We start from the raw sequence: 20658 nt of genomic DNA, 5'->3' as shown, positions 1-20658 counted from the left end.
AGTCAAAACTCAAGAGTTTTATCCAAATGTGTTTACCTGGCTCCTAATAAAAGATTTTTCTACATACCATCTAAAATCCTGATGACAAAACAGAAAGACTCCTCAAAGGTCCACAAAAACCGGCTCAGCTAGAGCACCAGCTACTCTGGGTATATTTTTCCCTATGATTAACCAGTTCTTAATGACAACATTGCTTATCTTACAACTGTGACATGAAGAGGGAGCTGTAGCTCTTCTGAGACACAGTTCTGCAAGCACCAGCTTATCCACGCTCTCCGATCTCGTGTCTATTTCTCTTTCTCTCTCCCTCTCTTGCGCTGTCCCTTATTCAGTCACTCTTCCATCTTTTTGCCATTGTGCCAGCTCAATTTAAATGTATCCGCTCTGTATCTGTTCAAGTGGAGATAATCCATGCAAATCAGCAGCAGAGGTTTTCCATGCTTGGTTCACAGAGAGGACTCAGCTTGAGGAGGTCACTCGTTCACAGCCGCTCCTCCCATTATATTTTTCCCCTTATTGCAGAACTGCTGTATGTATACAGTGACTGAAAGGACTCAATTTACTGCAGCTGCCGCCTGTCTTTACTTACAACTTTTTTTTTATAAAGGAACTTACCTCCATCTGTCTCTTCAAGGTAGGAAGTCTGATTCTTCTAAAGACGTGTGTAATGCCTCCACTGTCTGCTCATTATCAAATGTCACTTGAATGCTTTATATTGTTGCTGGCATTAGGCACAAATGCTGGGATTCCAGGTGCCTCACGCTTTTGTTACTTAACCGAAGAGGTACAATTGTTTAAGTGTCGGGTATTGTAATGTTTATTTTCCCTGCAGCCAGCTTCAGTTTTACAATGTCAGAAAGATGAGTGTCCACTCGCTCATCTAGAAATACAATCCTCTCTCAAGTTTTCCTTCTTAAAAAAAAATAATCTCTCAGTATGTTTTAACTTCTCATGCATCCCGGCCAAGCATAGTCAAGGGTAAAATTCAACCGTGTTAATTTTGGGTTTTTTTTTTTTTTTTAACCTGGCACCTACCTGCAGCGTTTTCTGTGAAAAAGAACTAACTGTTGAAATGTTTTTAACAACAGCCAGAAAAAGGATAGATTTTACTTCATTCTGCTGCAAAGCAAGAAGCTGAAGGCCTTATTGCTAACAGGCCTGTCAAATAGATTTATTCTTCACAATTTACAAATTGTTATGAGGCTATGCAGAAGTATTGTAATTAGCCAGGATTCAGTTCCTGTGATTGTACATGCGCTTATTTATTGTTTTGAGATTGAAATTAGATTATAAAAAAGTTTAATGTCGCAGGGCTAACAAAAAAGCTTGTTTATACAACATTGTTTGATGTCATTTTTTTAAGGCTGATTTCAATAGCCAAATGGTTACATTTAGATTAAAAATGCACCTAAGAGGCTAACAGAATTGACGATATCCATGCTGATTTATGAAGTCAATTTCTGGACTTACATGACTTCATATGTGTTTCCTTGAAGTTACTTGTAATAATATTTTAATCATTCCTTAGTCATTCCAATTTTAAAACATACTAAATGCCATAAAATTATAGACTCGAAAATCTCTTTTTGATTAGTACAAATATAATTATAACATTCCAGTTATAATTTAGTTTTCAATAAATGTAATACGTCTTTGAAAGCAGTCCCTATTAATATAATTTTACATTTATTACCTTATTTTCCAGAAGGTTTGACATGTAGCTATGACAAGACCATTTAATCTCTTGTGTAGTATGGAATTGAACATAAACAGTAAACAAAGTTGACAGTCCTGAAAAGAAGAAAAAATGATCCTCTGGTATACTGAATAGTTCTGATGACATAAATCTTAGATTTCATCTTCCAGGTAGATACTTGTAGTTAGTGGAGTTCAAGGGAAAAAATTTATTATCCACATAAAATATCTCAGTGCCAAAAATGTGCGGTTCTTTTTCTTTCTGATACAGACTCTTCTACTGAAGAAAAAAAAATGCACTCTGATTTTTGAGTACAGTACAAGGCATGAAGCCCTGTCATTGTTAGCATAAAGAAGACATCTACACAAGCATTACTGTGCAGAGGGCAATCTTTCTGTCTCTGGCATTTGTTAGGTTACTGTACATAGAATTTAACAGATGAATATGTTCTGCTTCGTGGCATTTTAGTGATCCTATTGGTATGCAGGCTACTCTGCTAGGATAGCAACAGAAAAAAAAAAAAGGGGATATATGTTTTATAGCAGTAGTGATAAAAGCCTTACACAGGGAAGAGAAGAAGAATTTGACTTATTTTCTGTGCAGTAATTAGAATTTCTTTAAAACTCTTTGAAATACTGAGTGGTAAAGTAAACTGAGGCTTCTCCAGGAAGGGCTAATTGAATGTATCTATTCGAATCATGTAGTTGCCCATGAATATCTTCTTCCCAGACACTGTCACTGGAGGATTCCATTCACATCTTCAGGATTACAGGGAAAGAAATGGATTCGTCACTCATGGTAGAGGGTGATTCTTTCATATTTAAAACGAGTTTGAGAAGAGCACCCGACACAGGAAAACCTAAACAGATGGAAAGGTGTGTGAGGTTGTCTGGTTGTGTGAACTTGAGACTAGTGCAAAACCAAAGGATGCCCCTTCAGAACAAAGGAATGCCATGCAATACTCTGTCAGCAGTCAAGCTGAGCAGAGATATAAAAAAGTGGCCAGGGAGACCTTCTGGGGAGAGAGAAAATGCAAACAACGAGGCATTCTCTTTTCAACCAAATTACCAGTATTTGATAGGTATGACGGCATTCCCCCATGGAATTTCAACCCATCATTTCACAGCTATTTCAAAATCACATATTTTATAGACTTACACATTTGTTTGTAAACCTCCTAGGAAATTCTCCAAAGACCTAATAACTTGTATGCCTTAAATTAGGTTTTACTGTGCATCCTAAATAAAAAGGTCACAGCCTTTAACTCCCATGGGTTTCTTTTGCTTCGTCTGTAAACTTGCCATTCCTTCAGTAACTCATTCAAGCAACTGTTCGAGATAAGTTACATTTTACTCCATTTGAGTGTGCCTTGCAGCAGAATCTATAGAACTGGTAAAACCTGTAGCTATATATAATACCATGTTGTTATTCCCACCTGGCTCTTTTCTGCTGGTTTTACTGAGTGCAGTTTAAAAGATAAATTATCATCTTAAAGGGATACTATGGAGGGTGTTAATAAGTTCTCTGTAACTTCGGGAGTGTTCAGTGGTGCCCGGGAAACGCATCCCTGCTTGAGGGGAAATGATGTGCTTCATCAGCAGACATTCAATGCCTATATCATCTGTAGACGTGCAAAATTCCTCAAGAAGGACTATATCGTGCCATACATATTTTCTCAATCTTGAAACATTGCTGTGTATGGATTGATCATAATTATCAAGTGAACACTCAGCAGATACTAATTGCTTTATGTGTATTAATTTAATCTGCATGACACTGTGAGGTGGATGGGACCATCATCTTCATTTCACAGATCAAGACATTGAGGTATAGGGAGCTTCAGTGATTTAGCCAAGGCCTCGCAGTTGTGGTAGAATTGGGATTTGAACCCATTTATTCTGATACTGGTTTCAAAACATCACACAACAATGCCTCCCTGGCTAATTAGCTCAGATAACTAAATATGATAAGGATACCCCCCCCACCACCACCAATAGCAAAAACGTTTCTATTGCCCTGTTTATAGTCTTGATTCTAATATCTGATTCCAATTTTTCAACTCTCGCCAGAGCTCTTTACATCTGTCTGTATTACCATTATAGCAGAGGTTGTTTGGTTTTTTTTTAAGTTCTTTCATTTAATGCATGCCAAGAACATTACAGAACATTTGTCTTTTACCTCAAGGAGTTAAGAACTAAATCAGATCTGTAATTGACTGACTTGTCTACTGACAGCCTTTGAAGCACTGTCCCCCCCACCTTTATTTTTCATTTTTTTTTTTTCTTGTCTAAAGAACAAGATTGACATCTCTTTATATGTTTGGAATTTTTCAGTGGTGTAAAGTGTTTGGTAATGATGGAAATTAACCTGAGGCTTTATCTAACTACCTTTCCTTGTAACTCCATTGAAGTTCTGGTAACAATTAAAATTTTCATGCAAACAACTGTTCCCATCAGAAAAAAAATACTCTTCCGTCTTGTCATATCACCCTTCAAAATCTCCTGGGTAGAGGAAAAGCCTCTCTTTCTGTTGGGTACATCTGAATGAAAATTTCCCAAGTTGAAATATACCAACACATTAGAAAAGCAGATAAAGAAAACAAATGGAGTGAAAATTCATCTTTAAATGGTCGGACTCTACACTGAAACAGTTATCTGTCCTTGCATTAGAAGGTGTTATGTCCTCAAGGAGAAATGAGCAAGGACAGGTCCATACAGGGAAGCATTTGCAGCTTTACTTCTGTCTGTTTATTTGGGATAGCTTGAACTGTCTCCCAGTGTTTTTCTACGCAGTGTGAGAAGATGAACTATTATACATGTAACTCAGAGGAATCTGATTCAAAGACTGTGTTCGTTTGACCTCTGAAATATCCAATATGTAATGTAAACAAAAATCTGAACAACACCAACACATAATCAAGAGACAGAAATGTGGGGAACGTGGGTCAGTAGCAATTGAGCAAGCTACACATTTCTCGAGTAACAAATGAAAAATAATTTTGATGCCATCCTGTGATACCAGCATTCTTTTTAGATCTTATTTGAAGTATCAGGCAGATGGACTGCCCTATATATCCAGAACCCCTATCTGCTGCAGGCAGAAAGCCTGAGAACCTAGCTTTAAAGGTATTTTAATATATCAGTTTTGCCCGGATTAGCTAAGTTAGACATCGACCATTGGTACAGGAAAGGTTGGGAATTAATTTAAATTTGAGCTTACTCTTCCATCATCTCTTGCTGAGTGAGTTTCTTAGCCTGTGAGACATTCCTTTCAGATTTGATTTCTCCATTACTTGGTGGATATTCCTATTTTGAAAGAAAAGGAGGGGGCGGGAACAGATCAGGGCATGGTGGTTACGAGCTGTGTATTGATATAAGCAGTCAAGGAAGTTAAAACTGACCTAAAACCATGTGAAGACTCCGTCCCTGGTTGCTAAATTCTTCAGCTGCAGAATTGAATTTCTTATCCAAAAAGATGTCAATTTCCTGAAATTAAAAGTAAAATCAAAAGATTTTTCTCATTGTGGAAAGCATGTGATATGAGCAAAAAATATTCAGATAAATTAATTCTCAAATGTATTAGCACTGACTGGACAGTTAGCAATACATCCGAGCTCAAAAAATAAATAAATAAAAAATAAACAAAAAACAAAACTTCACTGTCTAGTAAGCTCTACAGTTTGGAAAGCAAAGCCAACACTTGTACAAAGTCTTACACCAGGATTGGAAATTCTGTTTCCAGCTGTTGTTATATATGTTACTTTCCTATCAATCCTCTTCCAGAAATATTAGTTAAGTGCCCTTCCCACAGTCACTGTGACCTCTTCCCTGTCTGTTCACTGCGCCTCCAGTTTACATTACAGAATTCAGCCTCTAACTGTGTCCTTTTCTCCTATTTCCCTGGTTGTTTTATGGGTCATAGTCTTGTATCCCCAGTAGCTTGTAAACTACTTAAGGGTAAAAATCATACTTATTCTGTGTCCTTCACAGAACTTGGCTCAGTGTGAAGGCCAGAGATCAGTCTTGATTAATATTTGAATGATTGATGGAATTTTTTAAAAATCTAGTTAGCACTAAGGTTATATATATATGTACATATATATATATATTTTTTAAATTTGTTTCAAGGGCAAAGTGAGGAACATCCATCCATTCAAAACATTTCTTAAGACCTAGCTAGATTCCAGACACTGGACCCATGCTCTGATAGCATATGATAGTTTACTCATGCTCAATTTTAAGAAAATAGCAATAGGAAAGGAGATTATTCCAGTAGATAAAATTATATCTATATATCTATATAGCATATACATAGATATAGATATATGATATATATTACATATATGTGTTCTCTCTATATGTATATGATTTCTCATTTTGGAACTTAAAGGTGCAGGTGACTGGTGGGAGAACTAAGGTGGAAGGTGAGAGCAGGAAGAGGACAAAAAAGAAAGAAATAAGGCAGAAGATGGTAGAGAAATGGGGAAGAGAGACATGTCTTGAGGGATGAGGAGGGAAGGGTTTAGAAAGTTTTAAAGAATGCAGACCTTGGCATTTCTTATGAACCACACTTTACAGCTTTTTAATTCCTATCATTAAATCTCCATACACAATAAGTGGAAGAGAAATTGTAATTAATCTCAAAGAGAAATTATTCTTTGGCCTCAAGATTTGGCTCCCTAGGAATGGATATACGAAACGGGGTTGGGGTCCTAAGGATGAAAGCAAAGAAGATATAAGATGGCTTTTAAAGCAAACTCTAAAATAGTCAATCCAACAAGAGATCCCACACAGGGAGCTTACAACCATAAATCAAATTCTAAAAAGAATTTGGCAAGCCCCGTCTTCCTCAGGCAGACATCAACACCTAAGCAGCGTGGAGATGGAGCCCTGTCCGAGGAGTGGGCAGCTTCAAAGGTGTGACCATCAGCCAGCGTGCTCCTGGAAAAAGGCTGGGGTGCGTGGAGTTAGTCATAGGATTCAGGAACCAGTGCTGGTAGAAGAGAAACAGGAGAAGCAGTTCGGGGGTCACCAACCTGGGGCAAAAGCAAGGTCTCCCATCCTTCTGAGTCCCCAAACCCAGGGAAACAAAAAATCTCCCAGTTCCTCAGAAGATTCGCTGTGATCTCTAACCACATGGCCGCCCCTCCTCACTGGGGTTCTCTGGCCTCCTGTTAGGGGCATTTGGTGGTCTCAGCGCTCAGTCATTTCATCTTTCCGCTCTTAGCCATGGAGATGGTAAAGACTATTTGTGAGATCCTTCCGCTGAGCAAATGAAAAGCCATTGCATCCTGGTTACCGGGAATCCTTTGGCTTCAGTGAGGGACAGAGCAGCCTGCAGGAGACTGTAGATGCATATTTCTGATTAATGAAAGAAATAGAGGACCATGGTTTAAATCAACATCCTTCTTGGAAAACAACAATCAAAGGCATTTAAAATCACGTGAACTGAATTTATAGAGGAAGCATAATGAAACAGAAAGAACACTAGCTTCAGCCCGACAGACCTGGGTTGGAATCCCAGCTTTTGACAATAGCGCTTCATTTCTCTGAGTTACAGCTTCCTCGTCTGTAAACTAGAAATAAAAATATGCACTTCTCAGTTATCTAGTAAAAAATTAAATATCTGCTATAGGCCCCCAAACAATGCTGAGCTTATGAAAGACGTTCCACAATACTTCCTCACATTCACTTTGTTTTCTGTCCGAAATCACATTTACATGACCCTGGACCCCTCTCACAGACACAAGTATTTTGATGTTTAATGGCTTAATTTTAATTTGTAGCTAGGAAAAGAAAAGAGATTCGTGGGACAACAAAACACTGATCCTGTTACTAAACTAGTATCTAAAGATAGTGATACTTAAAATTCTCAGGTCTTCTCAGAGGGCAGTGAGGCCGATCATAGCCACGAAGAGCAAATGTTTCAAGAAAGATGCTTCTCGTGCTGGGGGTTATATTTATAATTTGAATTGGAATTACTATTTTCACCTACCTCTGCTTCTCAGGTCCCGACTGAATATATCCTTAAGGCCTGATGCCTAATGCCCAGCATGTGTTAATTTTCACAGCGTTTTGAAACGGCCTGCGGGTGAGTGCTCCCAGGCACTCAGGTAATGGGCTCGGGCTGCAAAGTTTGCCGAATTCCTTCTGAGTAGGTTCTGTGCAGACCACTATGAGTTTCCAGTACCCACGCTCAAAAACCAGATTGAGAACTTTTGGAAGGATTGACCATGAATTAGCCAAACCTAAAATCCCTCCTAAGAGGACTCTTATTTTTAGCTTCTTCTGTGTGCAAGATGAGCACAGGGCCCACATCAGAAAGCAAGAAGCATCAGGGACATGAGAGAATCAGGAGGGCATTTCACAGCTTTGTAGGATTTTTCTGATTTCTTTGGAAACTATGTAAATGAATTCCTTAAACACAGGCTGTCATTGATTTTTCCCGATGTTCATTGATCCCCTCATCATTGCTTCATGTATGTGTTCTCCCAAAACATCTAGTATCGATATTTCTCTCCCTCAACTCTGTCCCCAATCCATTATAAGTATATCATTAAAACCTGTTTAATTTCCTATGAAAGATGATATTAAGTGCACTTTTAGTGTAATTATGTCAATAGTGGAAGATAAACATGTATTAGGCAGTGCAAAATGCTGATTATCTGTCAGGGTAAATCTGTTTATTTGAGATACAGCAATCTGACAACCCCCTGGTGTTACTCGGGAAAGTACATTCTCCTTCCAGGTACGGTTTGGTGGCATCTGACAGCAAAATGCTGTCAGTGGCCTCCTGCTGTGGCATAATCTTGGTCATATATAAACCCATATACATGTGGCCCTAAGTAATAAAATACAGACGTGCGGATCATGTGTTTTAGGCATACGTGATATGCTTACATTTGGGCATTTTTGTACAGGTAGAAAACTAAGTTGACAAGTTCGAGAGGGGGGAGAGTGGGTTACAGGATTAGCCTGCATTTTCATTTTTGCCCAGGGCAGGGTTTGCCCTCCATAATGGCAGCTCAGAACCATCTGCATTAATCCCCAGAAAAAGGAAAGAGCCGGTGCAAAGAAGGGGAATCAAGGAAGGTCGGTCTGGTAGAGGGTGTGGATCCGATTCTCAATGCAAACGTGCTTCTTTGATTCTTGTAACTTTTTCCTTGAGGTATTGGCTTCTAAATATATCCTAGAGATACCACTGCCGGCCAGCTGTGATTGGCCACCGAGTTTTTCTTTAAGGAGATAAAACAGGATAGGAAGGCGACAGGCCGCACGTGCTATGGCTCAATTCCCCCAGGTTTTTGTGCAGCAGAAAATGAATTGAAATGAAAATGGCTTGAATAGTCAGGCACAGTGTGCCAACCCCTCTGAAAAATAATTTTTTCTGACTTTATTACATTGGGATTACTTCCTGAATGCCATAAAAATGCTGAATAGAATAATAAAAATTGATATGTATATTGACATTTTAGTTTTCTAAATAGAAGCTGAGAAAATATAAACAGCATTTGGTCTTTGCAACTCTTCGGACCAATCATTCGTATGCTGACTAATTCACTTACTCTCAAATACCTCATTCGGCCTTAATATAAATGTCTTCTGAAATAATTTCTCCCCAGTAGATTATGCACATCTTCAGTTTGATTCAGAATTTACATGTGTAGTTTGCATATTTTTGCATCAGAGTGTCTGCTTTAAATTAGATAAAGGTCACTGTCATTCATAATCAAGAAGAAGGTGGATTAAAGGTCACAATTCAATAAAAAAAATCTGATTAGATGTAGAGGTTTGTTCATGTGATTCAGTATCATTGGATAAGTGGAAATCATGAGTCAACAAATTAGCCTCAGGATAATGGGTGACTTGCTTCACTGTGATCAAAAACATTCAGATTTTTTTTTTCCCCACTGTCTAACTTGTTTCTCTCTGTGTTGCAGTGACAGTTCCTTCTGTTACTACTCTTACCATTAGGTGTCTTTTATAATGTCACTTGGTTTTAGGAGTGACATGAATGGCAATTTTATCTCCAAAATAAAGTATTAAATTATAATGAATTAATAATAGACAGATGTGGATTAGGAAGTCCCTGAGGACCTATGGTTACTTCTACCATTTTTCCCCCCGAGGTAGTTCCTTGTGCCTCCACTCTTTTGAAAAGATGGAGATGTCACAACACATTTCTTCCCTTACATAACTACTTTCTACTTCTCACAGACACTGAAAAGCCCCTATAAACCCTTCCAAATTTTGACATCTACTCGGTGTTTCTGTCTGTGATTAGAAGGGATATGTATAAAATAAGTACAGCCAGTGGCAGTCAGGCTTTGTCAACTGGTTGAACTTTTCTAAGGTAGTTTGACAATGACTTGAATAAATGAAAAGCAGTTGGAAACAAACAAATGCTAAGTTGCGGGATATCATTGTTTGGGCCATACATCAATCTGCATACCTGAAGGGGAAAAATTGATAGACTTTTCATATATATTTGGAAGTTTGACATAAGTACTCAGGTGTTACACCAATGCTTCATGTAACCAAACTTACTACCAAAAAGGAAAGAGTCTGACTTGCTCATCTTAAAATATTTCTTTTCCTTTTTGCATGTGCTCTTGACTTAAGGGGAAATCTTATTTCTCCCGCTGAATTATTTGTCTACTCTGTTTGCTATATTGGCACCTTAACAGATCATCAAAAAAAAGAAAGAAAGAAAGAAAGAAAGAAAGAAAGAAAGAAAGAAAGAAAGAAAGAAAGAAAGAAAAGGAGAAAAGAGAAGAAAGATAGACAAGAAGGCACCACCTTTTTAAAGCACATTGTTTATTTTTCCAAAGAAAATCAAACATTTTTATAGGAACTATAAAGGTTAAATGGCTTAAGCAGATTATAATTAGTTAATTTTGTTAAACATATATTGGATCAATTTTACATTATTTTAATTACCTTTTGGAATAAATGGTTTGGTGAACAAATTCACTTGATGTTCAGGATCAAACAAAATTACCTTTCCTCTGGGTAGGCTTAAGTTTCACAAAATGATTTGGAAATGACCTCCTTTGCTTTCATCTAAAAATATCTTTGGATTTAGAAAATGATTAAAGTTGGATATATTGTGTTTTAAGCCAATCATATTTTATCATTTTCATGGCTTGTTCTTTCTTTAAAGAGGAGTGTAATCAAACTTCACTACACAGATGTTCCCCCTTTAAGGAGACTCTTGTAATTCATGCAATATCATGGTATTTGTAAGGTTGATTCAACTCTTATTTTTGCCAGAAGACATATAATGTATTCTGGTAAGTTTATGAAGTTGTGTTGTTTGTTTGTTTGTTTGTTTCTGATAAGATATAAGAATGAAAGCTAGATAGTCACTAAATATCATGGCCAAATCAGAAATATTCTGATTTCTGTCTCTGTGGTGTATGTGTGTGTATATACCTACACTCATACCCGGAAATAGTCAATCCCTAAATTGTAAATACTGGGTCCCAAGTTGTTGAATAGTAAGTAGAAAACCACGTAACTATCTCTCACCCACCCCAATTTAGGGCATCTAGAGAGCAAATCAGGAGAATGTAAATACAATTTGCCCCCCCACCCTTTTTTTTGTCTATGTGGAGTTAGCAAGTTAATCTAGTGCCCAAAGATAGCTATCTCTCTTTTTGCTTACAGAAGGAATTCTCATTTTTTTGTTGGGGTTGGTGGGGAGAGGTGGGTGTTGGTATTACTAACATCTAGCTGGCAGAGGTCAGGCGTGCTGCTAAGTACATGGGAGAGCCTTCCAAACAAAGGATTATCCTGCCCAAAATGTCAATAGCTCTGAGGATGAAAAACCCTCCCTTGTAAGAAAGAGGGAGATTTCTTCATTATGTATCTCAACTCTACAGCATCTCTTTTCCCATAGCCCAGTGTTCCATCATCCTGACCTGCATCTGGCTAACTTCTCTTCATCCCTCAGAACCCTCAGGGCAGTTATCACTGCATTCTGAATAGCTCTGCTGGTTTGTCATCTGATTATGATTATACACCTTTGTGTAATCACACCACTATATCCCTCTAAACTTGATTGATGCTTTTCTGTATCCCATCCTAGACCATAAATTTCCTGAAAATTGTACTTTTTATTGCTAACATCTAGCATGGTTTGTGGGACATAACTGTCTTATTAAGACTTGGTGTTGAATGAAATCAAGCTTATCTCTAGAAACCATACTGTACAGGGTGTTTGGGTTTAGCTTAAATAGCACTTAAGGTACTACCTCAGGTATTGTGGATTAAACATATAAATTGTAGTTGCTGGCTAAAAGGATAACTTAAAAAATATTTGAAGCACAACCATTTGTAAGTAGGGGGTCCTGCCTGCATATTTACTTATATCTATATAGCTGGATGTGTTTTAAAGCACAATCATGTATGTGTGAAACATGGCATAATTGCATGTATATATATGTTTTTTCAATAAGGTATACATTTTAATGAAGGCACTCCACTATATTATCATATATATACACATATGTAAATGAAGCATACTTCTACGTCACATTAGTAAACTTTCCAAGCTCTAATGACTGTTTATGCTTAATATGCCAAATATTATACTTGCAATAAAGTAGGGAAGAGCACTGTCCACCTCTAAAGAACATGGATGCCTTTCAGTCACTTCTCTCTGTTCTATGTTTTCTTGATCTCTGTGTTTTGGGTCGTGAATATGGTCAATAACAGTATCGAATTATAAAGCTACATCTGTACGATTGAATATTAAGTGTTTGGTTAATTTACTATTATTATTAACCAGTGAGAACCCAGAACTACCTTCACATCTTTCGAAAGTAATATTGATAACTCTGCATTTGGCAATACCGTGCCCTTTTATCATTCCACAAAGAGAAAGAGTGAAGTCAAAATCTGGCAAGTCTCTGATTAATAAATGTCAGCGTAAGTAGCTAATTTGGATAAATAAAAAATTTACTTCCCTAGAGCTTAGAGATCAAGAGCACAGCTTCAGATCCAGAAAGATTTGTGTTCCCTTTCTGGCTCTGCCGTGTAGAAGCTTAAGACCTTAAGCAAGTTGTTTAACTCCCTAAACCTCACGTTCATCTGTAAAATGGGAATAATGCTGACATCTACTAATACCTCATGTGGTTGTTGTATAGATAAATGAAATGATATGAAAGAAAGAATTGGTAGGTGCCCCTAGACACAATAAGTTAGTGCAATAAATGATGTCTATTTCTAACATAGTAGTAGTTACAGAAGTGACCATCTGGTAATAATAGCAGTGGTAGGGCCCTACAAATCCAGGCTTTCTTTTATAATCTGGGAAATATACCTAACAACACTTCTATAACTTAAAATTGGATTTATATTAGAAAAAAATTACAGAAGAAATACTTTTAATGTTCTTCTTACTGCAGTCATGATATCCAACTGCATTCATTCTCTGATGCTGTCTGTCTGCTTTCTCTTACTTCCATCCTTCTGTTGCATGGAACATTCATTTTATCCCCCATCAATTTTAAGATGTTTGCAAGTTTGAAAGAATTTTTAAGAGCAAGTTTCAGACTTACACTTCTCTAGTAAACCCAATGGCATTTTGTTCTCCATCTCCATGTCTTGACATGGCTCACCAGAACAACATAATTGTAAATGCAAAACCAGATTTGTTTTGCTTTGTTTTTAAGATTTTATTTACTTATTTGAGAGACAGAATGATAGAGGGAGAGAGAGAGCATGAGAGAAGGGGGGAGGGTCAGAGGGAGAAGCAGACTTCCCGCTGAGCAGGGAGCCCAATGCGGGACTCGATCCTGGGACTCCAGGATCATGACCTGAGCCGAAGGCAGTCGCTTAACCAACTGAGCCACTCAGGCACCCCCCCCTTTTTTTAAATGAGGTGCATCATAGTTAAGAGAGGCTGTGAAATATGTAAGTTTTCCATCAAACCAGGAGAATTCCATCGATTTCTCCTCCTCTGATCCCAGCAGGCCAAAGTGTCTTGAGAATAGCATTTCTAGGAGGCTGATCATAGAGGTGGAGCTCAGCAGATGCGTTTAAATGGAACTGGAATGGGCGCCTGGGTGGCTCAGTCGTTAAGCATCTGCCTCAGCTCAGGTCATGATCCCAGGGTCCTGGGATCGAGCCCCGCATCGGGCTCCCTGCTCCGCGGGAAGCCTGCTTCTCCCTCTCCCACTCCCCCTGCTTGTGTTCCCTCTCTCGCTGTGTCTCTCTCTGTCAAATAAATAAATAAAATCTTTAAAATAAATAAATAAATAAATGGAACTGGAATAATGAGCGTTTCTAGGGAATGATTCTGTAGAGCCTAAGATAATCATGAGTCCAATGATCCTGAGTTTGTATTGCATTCATTAATTTTATTTCTTGGAATAAGGCAGTAATTAAAGAGGAAAATAAGACCCATGTACCATTTTGTCTTCTAGGCCTTCTTGGTCAAATTTTTCTTGGAATTATTCTTTGAATCTTTATATTAACATATATAGCTGAACTTCTTCATAGGATGCAGTTATGATTAGACTTTAGCAACTTTTTTTGTTTTTAATTAATTTTAAAATAATGGAGACATAACACTTATTTCAAAACTTAAAGAAAGAAAATGCTTTTGACTATATATTTGGATGAACTACTACCATCTTATCAATGTATTTTAAAAAGCAAATGCTAAAATTTTTTAAAAACTTAAAATAAGTCTATTAAATTTATATGAATTCTATTACATATATCCATGATACACATTACATAATTTTATGTACATAAATTACATATATAATTTAATGTATTTTTATTTATATAAACATTTGATTTGTATAAGCTAATATATATATAATAAATCAAATACTGGGATCCTTGACCCCTACCTGGGGCTAAGAATGGGCTAAAACACAGAGCTTTATCTTTGGCCCTTGCCTTTGTTACACTGAATGTGAACAAAGAAAATACATTTATCCAGATTACACATGAGACCAACCTGAAAAGGATAATCAGTACTCTATGTGACAACAAGCAATAAGTGTAACTTAGTGTAAGATAAATGATAATTCTGAACATCAGTTAAAAACATCAAATGCACAATTTAAAATGAAGCTCTCTAGCTAGGAACCTTAGTTAGGGAGAAAAAGATTTATGGGTTTTAGTTAATCGTAAGCTTAATATGCACCAATGGTGAGATGGTATGCTAAAACAGCATACCACCACCTTAGGCTAAATTAATAGACATTGTAAGAAGGACATTGGAAAGAATAGTCCCATTAAATTCTCTAATTATTAGATCACATCTAACATACTGCAATTAGTCCTCCATATTTAAAGGAAAAAATTGGAAAACACAATGTGTCAAAAAAATGTGTCCAAGTTGGAAAGGAGTTTAAAAACTGTCATGTGAGAAATAGCAAAGGAACCAAGATGTTTGGTCTACAAAAGAGAAGACTAAGGGAAATGTAAGAAATAATTGATATAGATATCTTTCAACAAATATTTATTGACACCTTGTTACAAACACTGTGCTTAAGTGTGAGGTAAACAGAGAAAATAAGAAACTGATCTTTTATCCCTTAGTTAATGGACTTTAAAGTCAAGAAGAGGCGACAAGACTTTAAATAATCACACAAATGAACATTAAATAACAAATAGCGATAAGAAAAGAAAAGAAAAACTACAATGAAAAAATAAACTGATCTAATTGGGATGGAGCATAATGTCAAGGAAGGCTCTCTGAAAAAGTGACACTTAAATCAAATAAATAAAGGTGGGGAAGGAGGGAGGGCAGGCTTCGTTCCAAGCAGTGATAATGGCTATGCAAAGTCTCATAATCAGAGCCCCTAAGGAGGAAAAAAGCTTAGCAAAATTGAGGAATGGAAAGAGGAGAGGGTGATTAGAGCATATTAATGAATAAGGAAAAATGGTGTGAGAAGAAACAAGGGCTAGATTGTTGTAGCCCTTTGGAGGCTACAACATTATGTCTTCTATTCTAAATGCCAGGAGTAGCTGTGGAGGCATTTAAGCACAGAGGAAGGTAAGGAGATTTGCCTTTCACAAAAATCACTCTGGCTTTGTTTGGATAATGTATGGGAAAAGGGCTAAAGGTGGTGAAGGATCTACTTCAGAGGCAATTGTGGTAGAAGAGGCAAGAGAGAAGCCTCATTTGACCTACACTGGAAAAGAAGATTGAATAACACAGATTCAAACACATTTTGGGGGTAGTATCAAGCGTATCTGATGATGGATTGAATGTAGGTGCAGAGAACAAAATATGGTACTGAGCAAGACCCCTATTTTCTGATATATGTAAGGAGATAATTACTGAGAAGTGAAGAAACTTTAAAGCAGAAGTTCAAATGCCTTGGCTTGGCCACAGTAAGTTTGAGAAGCAGGATCAGTTGTTTAAACAACAACAGGGGCTCCTGGGTGGCTCAGTCAGACAAGTATCTGACTCTTGATTTCGGCTCAGGTCATGATCTCATCACCGTCATGAGACTGAGCCCCCCAGGGGGCTCCATGCTCAGTGGAGAGTCTGCTTGAGATTCTCTCTCCATCTCCCTCTGCTGCCCCCACCCCTCACTGGCACTCTCTCTCAAATAAATAAATAAATAAATAAATAAATAAATAAATAAATATCTTAAAAACAACAAAAACTATGAAGTTTTCTATTATTTGGGTGAATATCTGGTGAATTGTCAGGCAGAAGAGAGAGCAGAATTACTTTGTCTTCTTCAAAAAAACAGATCCACAACCACAATGTCAAATTTACAAGAAGGTCAGGTTCAACGCAGTCCACGAAAGAATGATTTTTAAGAACTAAACCATCCAAAAAAAATGAAGACTGGCTTGGAAGGGGGTAAGTTTCCCCTCACAGTAGGTCTACTGGCAGAGATCAAAGGACTTGGGTCTCTTTCAGTAATATTGTGTTTAATTCCAGGAATCATATTTTAAAACCTTGAGAAGAGGGGTGCCTAGGTGGCTCAGTCTGTTAAGCCGCCAACTCTTGGTTTCAGCTCAGGTCTTGATCTCAGGGTCATTGAGATGGAGCCCCATATAGGGCTCCTCACTCAGTGCAGAGTCTGTTTGAGATTCCTCCCCCTCTACCCCCTCCCTCCCCCGCTCACGCTCTCTCCCCCCCAACTCTGAAATAAATAAATAAAATTTTTAAAAATAAATAAATAAATAAATAAATAAAACCTTGAGAAGAAAACAAAGAAGATTCTCACTTAGGTCACTGCTGGTATTCAGTAAACCATTTAATTGCTGATTGCTACTGGGCATGTACCTGGCACCTTTCTACCAGAAGGATTATTGATTACGTAGAGAAACTAGTGGCTGTTTATGGAAGTGTGTGCTTAACTTTCCCTCTTGGGTAAGCTAAGGTCAGCACCATGCCAGAAATGGACTGCATAGGTTAGAATTGGAGACTTCTCTTCTGTTATGACCCTAAAATTCTCCTCATGCAAATGCCACTAATTTATTATGGCTTGCTTTCTTGCTGTACTTAAACTTAGCCTCAAGCATCCTTTTCCACCTAGCATTCCCAGACAATCAATACCTTCTGACTGACATTGTCATTTGAGATGATATCCAACCCAGCTGTCAGGAGTACTCAACCCCAGGACTCACAGCTCTTAAGGGCATCTACCCTCACAGACTCCCCAGGGAATGAGAAGCTATGATGATTTCTTCTAGGACTGGAGCATCTCACTGAGAATTAATGCCACTTGCCAGTCTGAACAGTCTTTTCTTTTTTTCCATTGGTACTGCTTCATTTTTCCCCCCTGAAAAAGCTTTGTAAATTTAAGACCATTCTGCAGTGTGGTCTGTATAAATACATGCAGGTGGACAAATCACTCTATCTTTAGGTTTGTCATAGTAACTTGGTATGTGATCCTGCGTTAAGTGGAGAATGAGAGAAAGAATTGGCCACGTAGCCAACATCTCATGATAGACACTGTACCTAATCAGAGCGAGAGATTTGAGGCAAAGCACCCCAGTCCTCAGGGGGGAAAAAAAAGGCTTATTTTTCTTTTTCATAGACTTTAGCCTTTAGTAATAATTGTGTGCTTTGTGATTGTGGTTCAGGGATAGTACCTATCACATTAGAGTTCAATTTTAATATATCTAGAGCTCTTTAATAAGACAGTCCGTTAAGACTAGGGCACTGACTGATTAATAAGTTGGTTCAAGTAGACTTTCGTTCGGTTCTCAGGAATAAGTGCTCTGTCTAGTTGATAAATTTCCACACTAAACACAAACGTTGTTATTTGTCATATACTAACTGTTTTAATGGGCCATTCTTCATGATCTTTAACAACTATCAATTGATCTCTAGAACTCAGATGTCACACTGCAATCCAGCTATGTTCGAAGAATCTAAGTTTAAGCGAACTACAATATAAAAGAAGTTAAAAAAACATATTAATTTGTTCTAAGGACAGAAATATATTAAGCACATTAATGAAGATGTGAACAAGCAGTGACTCAGGGCTGTTATTTTCCTCCACAGCAGAAATATATTCATCAATCCAGGCACTTATATCTTCAGATCCTCAGGTTTTAATAAAGGTAAGTCTAAGAATTCTACTTAGACTTTCAGACCATTACATCTTGAACCATCAGAAATAATCAGATATGTTTAAATCATCTGGGAGATAAACTGAGTGATTTCATACTTGTAAAACATAAACTCTAGAGGTAGCTTAATTTTCACATTTATCATTTGTGATCATTCTTCCAGTTCCTCCTTGCCTAAAAAACTATTATCAAATCCAGATTTCCCTTCAGCAGACTGGCAGGACTAGGCCACTTAATACAAATAAAACCCAAAATGCTGAGAAATGAAATGAGTTGTTTTTTTGGTTTTTTTTTGAAGAGGTTCAGGGCAAACACCTATGCCCCGGAGTACAAAGGGATATGCCTATTTCTTCATCTGAGAGTCTCCAGTGCTGACATTAGCACATCGATGTTTTATGCATTTCATACATAATACGCCTTGTGATTATAAAATCCAGACTGTAGAGCTGAATTAAGTTTGCTGAGAATGGAATGGGGCTGGAGGAAGAACATGTCTATTGAGAAAAATCATCCCATTGCTTTATCTTCTAGGAGATCTGTGGAAGCCTTTCTTTTGGAAAGTGCTCAAAGACAGATCAAATGTGATAATAAAGGTTCACTATCTGAGCAGGTCTGCCCTAGAAATAGTGCTTTAGAAATCTGAGGTGGGAAAGAAAGGCAGCCTGTGCCAGAAACTGATTAAATTTCAGTCATCTATCCAAAGAAGTCCCTAGTTGCTTGTAAAATGCTCCATATAATTACAGTAACGACGGGTTTTAAAGGAATTTACACATTAGCCTTTATCATAGGACTTTCTTTGTGGGTGCATTTCTACTTTAAAATCAATATCTCTAAAATAAACTTTAATAAGATTTATTAATTTTATCTATGTGGACATTTTAAAAGTCAATATCAAATATCTTTCACCAGATTCTTCTTGGCATTTGAAGAAGCTTAGATATAATCAAATGTCATGCCCTCTGTATGTTAAACGATCATTGTTCTATGACTTTGCTCTTGTATACAACGCAGCCCGATTTTAAACTTTGAAAGAGTTGTGAATCAATACAAAGACTGTTTAAAATGTATGGGTCATCCTGATACACCATCTCAGTACTGTGGACAAGGCTCATTAGTTGCTTCCTGAGCTATTATCTTGCTCAGTGTTAGATTTGAATAACCCAGGGAAGGAGTTTGATGGCCCCCATTTGACCCTGCACCATGGTGGCTAAAATCACTTTTTTGAAACATCTACACGCTCTACAAAAAACAAAAAAGGTTTTTATAAAGTTGTGTCCCAGAGAACAAGCTTACTATCTTTCATTGAAAGTAAAGAGCATTTATGGGATATCACAGCTTTCAAACCTTTTCTTTTTCAAAAGAGACTTGGCACTAGCATTTCTTCTCAGTAAACCTTGAAGGGGAAGACTCCCTGCCGACCACACACTCGATGGCTTCATGTTGGGTGGCTATAATCTTAATCCAAAGAAGAGTGGATTTATATTTTCATTGAAAGGAAGACTTCTGAGAAAGTCAAATGTTAAGATCTTCATCGATGCCAGAAGAACTCTATCATTAAAGCATAAAGGCAACATCAAATTTTGTTGTCCCCTGAAAATGAAACCTGATTTAATCTTAAATCTTAGATGTTTGTAAACACAAAACTCAGGCCAACTTCCCGTCCCTAAAAAAAATAAAATAAAATAAAAATTAGGTCTTAGTACTAGATTGGAAGCTTAATTATGTTTCCTTTTTTCTGTCTTTACCCTCATAATGTCTAGTTTCCTGAATTATAGTTTCTATGTAATAAATTTGTATACTATCTTGGAAAACTTACTATAAGGTGAATTCATAATATTGAAACCATACTGGTTAGGCACACCATAAAAATATAATTTAGTAATTAGTCAAGGTAAACATCTTATCTTTCCACTCGGATAACATGGAGAGAACAATATTTCAATACTTGAACATGGCTAACTGCCAGGGATAAAGATCACTTCCATTTCAATATCTATAGCTACCCAACTCAACAATAAGCTATCGCTAGCCACCGTCCCCTTCTTTGCACACACAGAAAAAAAGTGCTATTTGACACTGCATTGACTCAAAACATCAAAGGGTACAGATGTACTTAATTATCATTTTATAGTCTGCCCTTTACCTGGACTATTTAAATAAGGTTTTTATTTCCTTCCTTATTTGCTAGTAAATGACATTTTACATGATCTATAGAGGATCTATCAACCTATATTAGGACTGGGTCTAGTTATTATCATGTAAAACCGAATTAATAGCGGCTGAAACCACCTAATATTTTTTTCATGCAAAGGAGTCTGGAGTTAGTCTGCCCATGAATAGTATGGTGGTTCCACAGTTACGAGTCACCCATGGTCCTGTTGTCTTTCTGCTCCGCCA

The 20658-nt window shown here is 37.4% G+C and overlaps 1 protein-coding gene across 30 annotated transcripts in view; it reads left to right on the top strand.

The window, feature by feature from the left end:
* The first annotated feature begins 259 nt into the window (after window positions 1-259).
* Window positions 260-20658, top strand: part of ADGRL2 (adhesion G protein-coupled receptor L2) — a 609188-nt gene continuing 588789 nt past the window's right edge. For 29 of the 30 annotated variants that reach the window (XM_032425185.1, XM_032425235.1, XM_032425144.1 and 26 more), the window contains exon 1: window positions 260-634. The gene's annotated coding sequence lies outside the window, so the exon portion shown is untranslated. Of the gene's footprint in view, window positions 635-18193; window positions 18253-20658 lie in introns of all 30 variants that reach the window. The other variant, XM_032425025.1, reaches the window with a different exon arrangement.

Source organism: Phoca vitulina, unplaced genomic scaffold (assembly GCF_004348235.1).
Source record: "Phoca vitulina isolate PV1807 unplaced genomic scaffold, GSC_HSeal_1.0 scaffold2, whole genome shotgun sequence".
Lineage (NCBI taxonomy): Eukaryota > Metazoa > Chordata > Mammalia > Carnivora > Phocidae > Phoca > Phoca vitulina.
This window is presented reverse-complemented; position numbering and strand designations above follow the sequence as displayed.